This window comes from Lissotriton helveticus, chromosome 4_1, assembly GCF_964261635.1.
Source record: "Lissotriton helveticus chromosome 4_1, aLisHel1.1, whole genome shotgun sequence".
NCBI classification, from domain to species: Eukaryota; Metazoa; Chordata; class Amphibia; order Caudata; family Salamandridae; genus Lissotriton; species Lissotriton helveticus.
Window position 1 is genome coordinate 989435290 of NC_136063.1, and position 15527 is coordinate 989450816.

The following is a 15527-nucleotide window of genomic DNA, read 5'->3' on the forward strand; positions in this document are numbered from 1 at the left end:
TTCAAGGAAGATAGAGCCTTACAGAAGTCTTCCCTGGTAATGCAACTAAAGAAGTCCACCAAGGGGCCAGAAGTAGGTGCCAGGTGAGTGTCACCATCAGGAATAGAGACATTCTGTGGTAGACTATCAAGGATTCTTTGTATCTTGGAATCAAAGAAATCCGCTAGCTGGTTACATCTTACTTCTGTGCATTCCTGGGTGCTTACTGGAGAAGGAACCTTAAGTAGTTGTTTAACTATTTTAAAAGTTTCACTTGAGGAATTGGATGACAAATTAATTTTATTTTCCAAAAAAGCCACCTGAGCTTTTTTCAGAGAGGTTTTGTAGAGTCTCAGGGCAGATCGGTAGGCCGCTTTGTTATTAACAGCCCAGTCTTTCCTCCTTCTGCGTTCCAGTTTTTTGCAAATTGTTCTGAGATCTCTAAGCTCTGAAGTGTACCACGGTGATTTAAAAGTTTAAATGGTTTTACACCATTATGTGTGTATATCTTGGGAGACAGAATATTTTTATAGACAGTTCTATCTTTAACCATGTGCAAATAAATTTAGAAAGATCTGTGCCCCATTTCAATAATTTTAAGTAATCTATATAACATGCATACAGGTAGCTATACTTTTTGTGCCTTATTTTCTTAATTAACAGAGTGAGCGCAACAATGTTGCCAATAGTAGAGCATCCAAGTTGATAATTAATTTAGTAAGAATTTGGCAAATATCTTGCCCGCTGCATCAAGAAGCTGGTAGTTTTTGGGGTCGATTTTAGACCAAAGTTTATGATCAGTTTGAATAATGAGGCTTTCCAAGATGGTGGAAACTGTCCTGTTTTTATTACCTTTGTAAATAAGCATATTATCAGCGTGCTTCATAAGATTGGATTATGCTTCATAACTGCAAGTGTAATGGCGTTCAGACCTTCTGCTTGTGAGAGACAGCTGTTTTTATATCAGATTGGTAATTTCTTCTTGAGATATCAAACAAGTGCAATCAGAGTAATCCCAGTAATAATTGTGGCAGTGGTATTCTTTGAAAATATTACATTTTTTATAATATTCACAGTTCACATTTGAAATGTAATAATCATTGGGTATTTTATGAGCACACGTCCAAAATGCAATAAAAAACTAAAATTGTTTTATATTACCTGTGATGATAGCCTCTTGAAGAGTTATACAAGTTCTATCTTGATGATTGCGCTTGATTCTGTGAACAATTTATTTCTATTTGTATTTTAGAGCTATCTATTTCATTTGGTTGAAGGAGGTTTTTTTAAACAAAATATGTAGTGATTTCTTTTATAATATTTTCACAAACAATACCGTTTGAACTTTCAACTCATAATATCAAATATGAAATCTGGGATGACAATTGCTATTTACTTTATGGGAGAAAAAGTGTAGAGTCAAGTTGAGCAGTGTTTCCCGCACCATAACTCTTGCATAAGGTTCTTGCTATTTGGTATTAGAATTCAAAAATCTTGCTATTATGAAGTCTTGTTTAGGAACATGACTCAGATTGCTATTTAAGTCACAATCCCATACTAATTTCAAATTATTGATGGAGATTATTTGTTTGCCACTGACTGTTGGAAATTCCACATGTTGGACATGATTTTAAAATCATGTCACTTCTGTAGATTGTCGCCACTTTCTTACCTCAGGATTATTTCAAAATTCTTACATTAAAATAAAATTAGAAAAATGAATAAACATGTGATCTATAATAGATTTAAACGTATACGTGCAAAATGTGAGTTTGGTTGGATGGTCGTTCATGAACCTGCCAGTTAGGTACCCAAATCCAAATTTGAGAAAAAGGATTGCAATTTAGTTTACCAGTAGATTGAATACTTGAGTTCGCAACCTGTAATGTTACAAAATAATACGCCCTGTATATAAAATCCTTAGGCTTTAATCCTGTACATAATATTAATAGATTTTCATTAAAACCACCTGTTAATTTAACAGTTGTATGTGTATACGTTTCCAGAATTTGCTCCAAACTCTCAGTGTTTGAATGATAGTTCACTTTAAAACTTGGCAAAAGATAGATATTGATAATCAAGGATTGCATCTTGTTCCCACCTTTCTAGAGAACTACTAACAACTGTTTTAAGAGTGACACTTTCCGTATGTAGTTTATATTTACAAACGTGAGTAGCCCAACATTTTGATTACTTTTTAAAATATTTTTGTTGCTGGCTCTAAGAAAAGTTGTAAAATTTGGTAAACTAAACCATGAATATTACCAAGTTTCTTGCAAACATACCACATGGAATGTAGGAGGATTTGATCTACTTATCCTAATTTGCTTCTTGATACCTGCACCTTTTCACTAGCAGATCAAACATATTGTTTGGCAATTTCTATCAGAGCATTTACTGATGTTAGGGGTTGTGCAGAGCGATTGACTCACTTCTGTTAACTTGTATGAAGGTTGATGGCTTAAAGACATATTGTTGGTTGGGTAAGTCTTTATTGTTCATGATTTTCAATTCGTCCACTTCATGTGATTTTAGATGCTCCGGATCCTTAGAATAGCCCAGTTTGTTACACAAAGGAGTAATATTTGAATAATCGAAACTGTGGTCTACCTGTGTTAAAACATTCAGCAATTTTTGGTTTGTTGACCTGTAGAACTACAATTTCCCTTGTTGTCAGTTAGTTCTTCCTAGCCCATGTTTTATGTGAACAAAGTGCATTTGCCCAGAATGTATAATTGGTTTATTAATCAGAATTATTTTATAATGGAATTTCACATTAAGTAGCTCACTAAAGCTTAATGTTATTTAACTCAGGGAAGTGTCGCAGTAGCTTCTATATATTATGACAATTTGTGACATCATGCATTCTTTTAGATTGATAAATTGGGCCTAAGTCCAGTTTAGTATTCTGGATATCGGTGTTGGTTGTTGTAAAGTCATTATTGATATTGAACCTAAGCTTTAAGGATTGCTCACTTCATTATGTTCCCTTGGTGGTCCAGGTATAATATTGATTCTGCCAAGAATTCCGTTGTTGTGGCCAGTGATTTCCATATGGTCATTATGATCATTTATGGCAGCGACTGGTTGTAGCATAATTGTTTCTTTTGAAACAATTGGTCAACTTTAGTTCGAAGTTGAAAGAATTTCAACGAGTAAAGAAAATCCTTTACTTATTTTGTTTATAATTTGAGTTGGAGAAGATGGAGAATATTCAGGTATGTCCTGGATGGGGTGTTGTACATCAACAATAATTGGAATACATGGTTCATTAAAGACCACTTGACTATAAGTGTGTGCCTGCTTATATAAGGTGATACCAGCATTGTGGTGGAGGAATTGCCTCCTTCTATCCCTCCATTATGTGTTATGGTTTAGAGTAACATGCTTTAATGGTAGTTCATTCAACTCACATGGTTCATTATGATTAGATATGAGGGAGAGTTTGTGGGTGTTTATTGTTTTTGCTCCTAAGTTTGCTCTACTGACATGTACATGTATGAGGTTGTGATCCTTAATTAGTTTCTTAATTTTCTATGCCAGGTGTGGTACAGCCTTTTGTTTGTGTGCTAATTGCCAGTTCTGGTTGTGGACTGAAGACCCTTTGTGAGAAATTATTAGTAAATACTGAAAACTCCTCATTAATTCTTTTTACTTCTGATATGTTAGTGGGTTCACTAATAGGTTGATGAATAATATCTGAATGAACATTAATGATATCCATAGTGTTTTGTTTTGGGATCAAAACCTTTGATATCGTTAGTCCAAAATACATTAGTACTTCTGGGTGTTTTTTTAGAACTTGTTCAATTGTTTTTATTGATTTTGAATTTTCATGAAGTGTTTTCAGTTCTGTATTTATATTTTTTTAAGTGATACTTATTCTTTTAACTGTACAGATTGATTTACTAATGTGTTTCTGACATTTTTGTTAATGATGAGCTTTGTGTTTAGAACTTATTATTTGGGGGCGTATGATATTTATCCACTTGGTCCATACTCCATTGTTCCTTAGAAGATGTGGAAGTATTAGTTCCAAATAATGATGGAAAATGTTCCAGGATTTTTAGTGTTGAGAGCATATCCAGTTCTGCCAACAAATCAGAGTTATCAGGAAATTTGGAAAGAACATATTTTTTTACTTCAGTATCAATTGTCTCTTTGCTTTGAACATGTTGACTTAAGCAGTCATTGTGGTAATGTTTATGATATAACTGTTCCCTAACCCCAACATTATTTGGATCATTTTGAACACTTGAAGTAGTTGTGTCAAGAGTACCCTTGTGTGAAGACAAATGGAAAATTGCTTTCCCAGAGGCTCCTGCTGATTCAAACCATTCCATTATTGACTGTTGTTTTGTAGATTTATAGGTTCTAACATGATTTCTTATTTGTAACAACAGGCTCCTCTTTGGTTTTACCTATGGGCTCTCTGAGATCCCAGATATAGTATTTAAGGGACTCAATTCACTGCTGTCCGTAAATGGTGAGAGGTTTTGTGTTGCAATTGTGCTGCCTCGTAGGTGTAGCTGGTTTCTTTGAACATGTCTTCATTTTTATAGGCTCTTTGATGGTTCCTTAATGGTATTTGCAATCTACTTTTCTTTTATTAGTACGCTTATTTCAAGAGTAGTTTAGGCCTTAAAGAAACGGTTGGTGTGGTTGAGTCCTTGTTATCCCTCTGATCATTGTATGTGGTCCATATAAGTAATTACAAACAAATGCTCAATACCGGGCTTACTTCTTGGGTACAGGAATTAAAACAAGAATTAAAGGCAGTTTAACCCGTTGAATGGTTCCGTCATGAGCATTGGTGCTCCTGTGCTGATGACGGAACCATTCCGGCATGAGGCCAGGGGCACAAAATCCCTCTGCTGCAGACAGCAGAGGAATTTCCTTTTCACCCCTGTGACCTTGAAAGCTGGGGAAGAGCTTCCCCAGCTCTCGAGGCCGCCTCCCTGGTTTCTGTTCAATGACAATCAGCGCGCACGACGTGCTGTCGTCCTTGAACACAAACCGAAACTAAAATGAGCCTTTAGGCTCATTTCAGTTTCACTTTCTACATGCTCAGTGGGCTATCTCAGCCCCCTGAGCACATAGAAAGACGGGAGAGGTATCATTGGAAAGGGGAGAATCTCCCCTTTCCAATGGTACCCATCCCTGCTTGGGGATCACCCCAGGAGGGCGATCCCCAAGTTGGGATCCACCCACTAGACACCAGGGAGGGGGGAGCGGCCCCTTAGGCAAGGGCCTTCACTCCCCCATGAATACATTTATAGTATTCGGTCTTTCTGCCCCCCCGGGTGGGCAGAAAGCCCACTATACACCAGGGAATTTTTTTGGGAGCACTTTTTTTAGGGTGGGGGCTGCCCGAAATGGGCACGCCAATGCCCTCACCCCCGCCACCATTACAGACTTTCTGCCCCCCCCGGGGGGGAGAAAGCCCACTTGACATTAGGGATTTTTTTTCGTGCAATTTTTTTAGGGTAGGGGATGCCCGAAACGGGCACGTCAATGCCCCCACCCCCACCACCATTACAGCCTTTCTGCCCCCCCGGGGGGCAGATGGAGGCAGTAGCCCCCAATCTGGACCCTCGGAGGGGCAAAAAGCCCACTAGACGCCAGGGATATTTTGGGGCAAATATGAATTAGGGTGGGGGCAGCCCAAAATGGGCATGCCAATGCCCCTACCCCTCCCCCACAAAAATTACAGCCTTTTTGCCCCCCGAGGGGGCAGATGGGGGCATTAGCACCCAATCTGCCCACAGGGGGGGCAAAAAGGCCAGTAGAGGTCAGGGATTTTTTGGGCAAATGTTAAATAGGGTGGGGGCATTATCATGCCCGTTTTGGGCAGCCCCTACCCTAATTAAAATTTGCCCAAAAAACTCCCCGGCGTCTAATGGACTTTCTGCCCTCCCTGGGGGGCAGTTGGGGGCATTAGCCCCCAATCTGCCCCGCCAGGGGGGGCAAATAGCCCACTAGACGGCAGGTATTTTTTGAGGGGGCAAATATGAAATAGTGTGTGGCTGCCCAAAACGGGCATGCCCATGCCCCCACCCCCTCCCCTCAACAATTACAGCCTTCCTGCCCCCCTTGGGGGGCAGATGGGGCAATAGCCCCCAATCTGCCCCCCCAGGGGGGCAAAAAGCCCACTAGACACCAGGGAATGTTTTGGGCAAATTTGTATTAAGTTGGGGGCATTGGCATGCCCGTTTTTGGCAGACTCCACCCTAATTAAAATTTGCCCAAAAAACTCCCTGGCATCTAGTAGACTTTCTGACCCCCCCTGGGGGGCAGATGGGGCATTACCCCTCAATCTGCCCTGCCAGGGGGGCAAAAAGCCCACTAGACGCCAGGGATTTTATGGGGGGGTAAATTTGAAATAGGGTGGGGCTGCCCAAAACTGGCATGCCCATACCCCACCCCCTCCCCCACTAAAATTACAGCCTTCTTGCCCCTCCCGGGGACAGATGGGGCAATAGCCCCAATCTGCCCCCCCTGGGGGGGCAAAAAACCCACCAGACACACAGGATTTTTGGGCACATTTTTCTTAGGTTGGGGGCTGCCCAAAACGGGCATGCCATTGCCCCCACCCCCACCCACATCAATGACAGCCTTTCTGCCCCCCTGGAGGGAGGATGGGGGCAGTAGCCCCGAATCTGCCCCCCTGGGGGGGCAAAAAGCCCACTTGACGCCAACGATTACGCTGGCTTTTTTATGTGTGGGGGTGGGGGCTGCCCAGAATGGGCATACCAATGCCCCCACCCCCAAAAATTATAGCCACAATGTTTCTGCCCCCCTTGGGGGCATATCGGGGCAACCCCAGCCCCGAAATCTTCCCCCCAGGGCAGCAGAAAGCCGAATAGGCACGGATTTGTTTTTAGCAAAATGCCTACCTGTGGATTATGGGCCCAAGCGCAGCCGCCACATAGGGAAACTTAGCAAACCTGTACATTTTTGAAAACTAGACACACAGGAAAATCCAGAATGGGGTGACTTGACTGACTCTCAACAGGTTCTGTTACCCAGAATCCCTTGCAAACCTAAAAATGTGTCCAAAAAAATTAATGTTCCTCATATTTCAGTGTTGGAAAGTTCTGGAATCTGCGTGAATCCATAAAATTCCACCCACTCCATGGTTCTCAAAGCCTTCCGAGAAAAATGGTACCTCACTTGTGTGGGTAGGCCTAGTTCCCGTGACAGGAAAGGGCCAAAAACCTATTGAGGCGACATCAAAATTACCTAACACAAAATAACCTGGTTTTGCAAGGGGGGGTCCCATGTGTTTTTAGCCCCAGGCTTGGCGGCCATCCAGGGAATCCTACCAAACCCACACATTTCTGAAAACTAGACATCCGGGGGAGTCCAGCGAAGTATGACTTGCGTGGGTCCCCTAACGTTTTCCTACTCAGAATCCCATGCAAACTCAAATTTAGCCGAAAAAATCACTTTTTTCTCAAATTTCTGTGTGGGAAAGTTCTGGAATCTACATGGATCCACAAATTTCATCCCACCCAGCATTCCCCCAGGTCTCCCGATAAAAATGATGCCTCACTCGCGTTGGTGGGTCAAGGACCCGCAACAGGCGAGGGCCCAAAACCTAATGAGGCGACATCAAAATTACCTATCACAAACCAACCTGGTTTTGCAAGGGGGTTCCCATTAGTTTTTGGCCCGGGGCTCGGCGGCCATATAGGGAAACCCATACATTTCTGGAAACTAGAGACTCGGGGGAGTCCAGCGAGGTATGGCTTGCGTGGGTCCCTCATCATTCTCCTACCCAGAATCCACTGCAAACCTCAAATTTCACACAAAAAATCGCTTTTGACTCACATTTCTGTGTGGTAAAGTTGTGGAATCTGCGTGGATCCTCAAATTTCCTCCCACCCAGCGTTCCCCCAGGTCTCCCTATAAAAATGGCCTAGGTATAGTGGCTGCAACAGGGAAAGGCCCAAATCGTACGGTGGAGACTTAAAAATTACCTTTAGCAAAACTACCCTACTTTTATGGGGTGGCACCTGAGTTTTTGGCCCAGGGCTCGGCGGCCATCTTTGGAAACTACCAAACCCAAACAGTTCTAAAAACTAGACACCCGGGGAGTCCAGGGATGTATGGCATGCGTGGGTCCCCCAACGTTTTCCTACCCAGAATTCCCGGCAAACCTTAAATTTAGGTTAAAAAAAACACTTTTCCATACATTTTTGCGTGTGATCTCCGTGCCGGCACAAATGTCCTACCACCCAGCGTTTCCCTTGTTCTCCCGAGTAAAATGATACCTCACTTGTGTGGGCGGGCCAAAGGCCTGTGACTAGGATGACCCCGAAACAGTAGAATTCTCTGTGCTTAATTGGTCAATCCTGAACGCTACAATTTCTTAAAAATACATTTTTGGCCTGTTCTGCTTTGGCCCACCCACACAAGTGATGTATCATTTTACTCGGGAGAACAAGGTGAACGCAGGGTGGTAGGACATTTGTGCCGGCACGGAGATCCCACGCAAACAAGTATGGAAAAGAGATTTATTTTAACCTAAATTTAAGGTTTGCAAGGAATTCTGGGTAGGAAAACGTTGGGGGACCCACGCATGCCATACCTCCCTGGATTCCCCCGGGTGTCTAGTTTTCAGAACTGTTTTGATTTGGTAGTTTCCCAAGTTTGCCACCGAGCCCCGGGCCAAAAACTCAGGTCCCCCCCAAAAAAATAAGGTAGTTTTGCTATAGGTTAATTTTAAGTCTCCACCGTACGATTTGGGCCTTTTCCTGTTGCAGCCACTATGCCTACCCACGCAAGTGAGGTACCATTTTTTTCGGGAGACCTGGGGAAACGCAGGGTGGGTGGAAATTTGTTGATCCACGCAGATTCCAGAACTTTCCACCACAGAAATGTGAGGAAAATGCGTTTTTTTGTCAATTTATTAGATTTGCAAGGGATTCTGGGTAACAGAACCTGGCGGGAGGCAGTTGGGTCACCCCATCCTAAATTCCCCTGGGTGTCTAGTTTTAAAAAATGTATAGTTTTGCTAGGTTTCCCTAGGTGCCGGCAGAGCTAGGGTTAAAAAACCAAAGGTAGGCACTTTGCCAAAAAAATGGCCATTTTCAATGCGAAATTTCGGCGCGACCACATTGTGTTTTGCGCTGTTTCCAGTCGTAGGCACTAGGCAGACCCAGGCAAGTGAGGTACCTTTTTTTTCGGGAGACCTGGGTGAACGCGGGGTGGGTGAAAATTTGTTGATCCATGCAGATTCCAGAACTTTCCACCACAGAAATGTGAGGAAAATGCGTTTTGTTTGACAATTGTTTAGGTTTGCAAGGGATTCTGGGTAACATAACCTGGTGGGAGGCAGTTGAGTCACCCCATCCTGAATTCCCCTGGGTGTCTAGTTTTCAAAACTGTATAGGTTTGCTAGGTTTCCCTAGATGCCGGCAGAGCTAGGGTTCAAAAACAAAAGGTAGGCACTTTGCCCAAAAAAGGCCCATTTTTACTGCGAAATTGCGGTGCGACCACGTTGCGTTTTACGCTGTTTCCTGTCGCAGGAACTAGGCAGCCCCAGGCAAGTGAGGTACCCTTTTTTTCGGGAGACCTGGGTGAACGCGGGGTGGGTGAAAATGTGTTGATCCACGCAGATTACAGAACTTTCCACCACAGAAATGTGAGGAAAATGCGTTTTGTTTGACAATTGTTTAGGTTTGCAAGGGATTCTAGGTAACATAACCTGATGGGAGGCAGTTGAGTCACCCCATCCTGAATTTCCCTGGGTGTCTAGTTTTAAAAAATGTATAGGTTTGCTAGGTTTCCCTAGGTGCCGGCAGAGCTAGGGTTCAAAAACGAAAGGTAGACACTTTGCAAAAAAGGGCCCGTTTTCACTGCGAAATTGCGGTGCGAACACGTTGCGTTTTGCGCTGTTTCCTGTCGCAGGCACTAGGCAGACCCAGGCAAGTGAGGTACCATTTTTTTCGGGAGACCTGTGGGAACGCAGGGTTGGTGGAAATTTGTTGATCCACGCAGATTCCAGAACTTTCCTAAACAGACAAGTGAGGAAAATTCGTTTTTTTGTCAATTTATTTGCTTTGCAAGGGATTCTGGGTAACAGAACCTGGTGGGAGGCAGTTGAGCCACCCCATCCGGAATTTCCCTGGGTGTCTAGTTTTCAAAAATGTATAGGTTTGCTAGGTTTCCCTAGGTGCCGGCAGAGCTAGGGTTCAAAAACGAAAGGTAGGCACTTTGCAAAAAAAGGACCCGTTTTCACTGCGAAATTGCGGTGCGAACACGTTGCATTTTGCGCTGTTTCCTGTCGCAGGCACTAGGCAGACCCAGGCAAGTGAGGTACCTTTTTTTTTCAGGAGACCTGGGGGAACGCGGGGTGGGTGGAAATTTGTTGATCCACGCAGATTCCAGACCTTTCCACCACAGAAATGTGAGGAAAATGCAGTTTTTTTGAATTTTTTTTAGGTTTGCAAGGGGTTCTGGGTAACAGAACCTGGCGGGAGGCAGTTGAGTCACCCCATCCTGAATTTCCCTGGGTGTCTAGTTTTCAAAAATGTATAGGTTTGCTAGGATTCTTTAGGTGCCGGCAGAGCTAGGGTTCAAAAACGAAAGGTAGGCACTTTGCAAAAAAAGGGCCCGTTTTCACTGCGAAATTGCGGTGCAAACACATTGCGTTTTGCGCTGTTTCCTGTCGCAGGCACTAGGCAGACCCAGGCAAGTGAGGTACCATTGTTTTCAGGAGACCTGGAGGAACGCGGGGTGGGTGGAAATTTGTTGATCCACGCAGATTCCAGAACTTTCCACCACAGAAATGTGAGGAAAATGCGTTTTTTTGTCAATTTATTAGATTTGCAAGGGATTCTGGGTAACAGAACCTGGCGGGAGGCAGTTGGGTCACCCCATCCTGAATTCCCCTGGGTGTCTAGTTTTAAAAAATGTATAGGTTTGCAAGGTTTCCCTAGGTGCCGGCAGCGCTAGGGTTAAAAAACCAAAGGTAGGCACTTTGCCAAAAAAATGGCCATTTTCAATGCGAAATTTCGGTGCGACCACGTTGTGTTTTGCGCTGTTTCCAGTCGCAGGCACTAGGCAGACCCAGGCAAGTGAGGTACCTTTTTTTTCGGGAGACCTGGGTGAACGCGGGGTGGGTGAAAATTTGTTGATCCACGCAGATTCCAGAACTTTCCACCACAGAAATGTGAGGAAAATGCGTTTTGTTTGACAATTGTTTAGGTTTGCAAGGGATTCTGGGTAACATAACCTGGTGGGAGGCAGTTGAGTCACCCCATCCTGAATTCCCCTGGGTGTCTAGTTTTCAAAACTGTATAGGTTTGCTAGGTTTCCCTAGGTGCCGGCAGAGCTAGGGTTAAAAAACGAAAAGGTAGACACTTTGCAAAAAAAGGGCCCGTTTTCACTGCGAAATTGGGGTGCGAACACGTTGCGTTTTGCGCTGTTTCCTGTCGCAGGCACTAGGCAGACCCAGGCAAGTGAGGTAACATTGTTTTAAGGAGACCTGGAGGAACGCGGGGTGGGTAGAAATTTGTTGATCCACGCAGATTCCAGGACTTTTCACCACAGAAATGTGGAGAAAATGCGTTTTTTTAAAACAATTTGTTAGGTTTGCAAGGGATTCTGGGTAAAAGAACCTGGTGGGAGGCAGTTGCGTCACCCCATACTGAATTCCCCTGGGTGTCTAGTTTTCAAAAATGTATAGGTTTGCTAGGTTTCCCTAGGTGCCGGCAGAGCTAGGGCTCAAAAACGAAAGGTAGGCATTTTGCCAAAAAAATTGCCATTTTCAATGCGAAATTGCGGTGCGACCACGTTGCGTTTTGCGCTGTTTCCAATCGCAGGCACTAGGCAGACCCAGGCAAGTGAGGTACCATTTTTATCAGGAGACCTGTGGGAACGCAGGGTGGGTGGAAATTTGTTGATCCACGCAGATTCCAGAACTTTCCAAAACAGAAATCGGAGGAAAATTCATTTTTTTGTCAATTTTTTAGCTTTGCAAGGGATTCTGGGTAACAGAACCTGGTGGGAGGCCATTGAGCCACCCCATCCGGAATTCCCCTCGGTGTCTAGTTTTCAAAAATGTATAGGTTTGCTAGGTTTCCCTAGGTGCCGGCAGAGCTAGGGTTCAAAAACGAAAGGTAGGCACTTTGCAAAAAAAGGGCCCGTTTTCACTGCGAAATTGCGGTGCGAACACGTTGCATTTTGAGCTGTTTCCTGTCGCAGGCACTAGGCAGACCCAGGCAAGTGAGGTACCTTTTTTTTCAGGAGACCTGGGGGAACGCGGGGTGGGTGGAAATTTGTTGATCCACGCAGATTCCAGACCTTTCCACCACAGAAATGTGAGGAAAATGCGTTTTTTTGGACAATTTTTTAGGTTTGCAAGGGATTCTGGGTAACAGAACCTGGTGGGAGGCAGTTGAGTCACCCCATCCTGAATTTCCCTGGGTGTCTAGTTTTTAAAAATGTATAGGTTTGCTAGGTTTCCCTAGGTGCCGGCTGAGCTAGGGTTAAAAAACGAAAGGTAGGCATTTTGCCAAAAAAGGGCCCATTTTCACTGCAAAATTGCGGTGCAAACACGTTGCGTTTTGCGCTGTTTCCTGTTGCAGGCACTAGGCAGACCCAGGCAAGTGAGGTACCATTTTTTTGAGAGACCTGGGGGAACGCAGGGTGGGTGGAAATTTGTTGATCCACACAGATTCCAGAACTTTCCACCACAGAAATGTGAGGAAAATGCGTTTTTTTTGTCAATTGTTTAGCTTTGCAAGGGATTCTGGGTAACAGAACCTGGTGGGAGGCAGTTGAGTTACCCCATCCGAAATTCCCCTGGGTGTCTAGTTTTCAAAAATGTATAGGTTTGCTAGGTTTCCCTGGGTGCCGGCAGAGCTAGGGTTAAAAAATGAAAGGTAGGCACTTTGCCAAAAAAGGGCCCGTTTTCACTGCAAAATTGCGGTGCGAACACGTTGCGTTTTGCGCTCTTTCCTGTCTCAGGCACTAGGCAGACCCAGGCAAGTGAGGTACCATTTTTTTTGGGAGACCTGGGGGAACGAGGGGTGGGTGGAAATTTGTTGAACTACGCAGATTCCAGAACTTTCCACCACAGAAATGTGAGGAAAATGCATTTGTTTTGTGTATTTCTTAACTTTGAAAGGGATTATGGGTAACAGAACCTGGTGGGAGTCAGTTGAGTCACCCCATCCTGAATTCCCCTCGGTGTCTAGTTTCCAAAAATGTATAGGTTTGCTAGGATTGCCTAGGTGCAGGCAGAGCTAGGGTTCAAAAACAAAAGGTAGGCACTTTACCAAAAAAAGGGCCCGTTTTCACTGCGAAATTGCGGTGCGAACACATTGCGTTTTGTGCTGTTTCCTGTCACAGGCACTAGGCAGACCCAGGCAAGTGAGGTACCATTATTTTCAGGAGACCTGGGGGAACACTGGATGGGTGGAAATTTATTGATCCATGCAGATTGCAGAACTTTCCACCACAGAAATGTGAGGAAAATGCGTTTCTTTTATCAATGTTTTAAATTTGCAAGGGATTCTGGGTAACAGAACCTGGTGGGAGGCAGTTGAGTCACCCCATCCTTAATTCCCCTGTGTGTCTAGTTTTCAAAAATGTATAGGTTTGCTAGGTTTCCCTAGGTGCCGGCAGAGCTAGGGTTCAAAAACCAAAGGTAGGCACTTTGCCAAAAAAGGGCCAGTTTTCACTGCGAAATTGTGGTGCGAACACGTTGCGTTTTGCGCTGTTTCCTGTCGCAGGCACTAGGCAGACCCAGGCAAGTGAGGTACCATTTTTTTCGGGAGACCTGGGGGAACACGGGGTGGGTGGAAATTTGTTGATCCACGCAGATTCCAGAAGTTTCCACCACAGAAATTTGAGGAAAATCTGTATTTTTCCCCAATTTTTTAGGTTTGCAAGGGATTCTAGGTAACATAACCTGATGGGAGGCAGTTTGCCAAAAAAGGGCCAGTATTGACTGCGAAATTGAGGTGCGACCACATTGTGTTTTGCGCCGTTTCCTGTCGCAGGCACTAGGCATACCCAGGCAAGTGAGGTACCATTTTTGTCATAAGACTTTGGAGAACGCGGGGTGGGTGGAAATCTGTTGATCCACGCAGATTCCAGAACTTTCCACCACAGAAATGTGAGGAAAATGCATTTGTTTCCCCAATTTTTTAGGTTTGCAAGGGATTCTGGGTAACAGAACCTGGTGAGAGGCAGTCGAGTCACCCCATCCTGAATTCCCCTGGGTATCTAGTTTTCAAAAATGTATAGGTTTGCTAAGTTTCCCTAGGTGTCGGCAGAGCTAGGTTGCAAAAGCTACAGCTAGGCACTTTGCCATAAAAGGGTCAATTTTTAACTGCAAAATTGAGGTGTGACCACGTTGCATTTTGCGCCGTTTCCTGTCGCAGGCACAAGGCCGACCCACACAAGTGAGGTACCGTTTTTATCGGGAGACTTAGGGTAATTCAGATTTGTAAATCCACTGTTATTACCTATTGAGTTTTCATGCATTTCTCCCTTCCCAATGAAAGACATTGTGTAAAAAAAAATCTTTTTGAAAAATGACCAATAATTCTCATTATAGTATGAGTATTCCCAATTTTGAAAAAGAGGAAATATATACTGTTTATAAACTCTATAATTTGTACCCAATTCAGAAATACATAGGTGTCTTTCATACCGATTTTGCCATGTATACATTTTCAAAGAATAAGTGCTCTATACCCAGTACATAATAAAATACTATTGCAAGTTGCTGCTCAGTTATTGGCTCTGGGTTCGCCGGGTTCTTGGTGAAACTACAAGTCCTATATATCCCCACAACCAGGAAGGTCAAATGGATGTAACGGTATATTGCTTTCAAACAGCTGTCAAAATTACAAGAAGTTACAGGTGAAACGTTGAGACAAAAGGCTGTTTTTTTCAACAAATTTTCAAATATTCCAATATCTAACTGTTAATTTCTATAAAGAAACCTTCATGGATTTAGACAAATGACCCCTTTCTGAATTCAGAATGTTGTCTACTTTTCAAAAATGTATAGCTTTCCAGGATCCATTATTGCTTTCAAACTCATTTCTACCATTAACTGGAAGGAGGTTGAAAGCTCTAAAAATAGCAAAAATAGGCTATGTCCCAGAAACATGCCAAAACTGTGTGAAAAATGTTGGTTCGCTGACAAAAGTCTGTCATTCCCTAAAAGCTGGGAAAATGCTAATTTCAGCCCCACAAACCCTTTTTGGATAACATTTGCAGGGAAAAACCCAGAGGCTTTCATTTGCAACCCGTTTTTCCAATTTTTCTGAAAAAAATAAAACTTTTACTGTATTTTGCTTAATTTCTGGGACCCCTTCAGGGGAATCCACAAACCCTGGGCACCTTTAGAATTCACATAATGTTGGAAGAAAAGGACGCAAATTTAGCTTGGATACCTTATGTGGTCAAAAAGGGGCATAAGCGCGCACTACCCCAAATCGCTAAAAAAGGGCTTAGCATAGGAGGGGAAAAGGCCTAGCAGCGAAGGGGTTAAGTGCATAAAAGTCTAAAAAAAAATGATG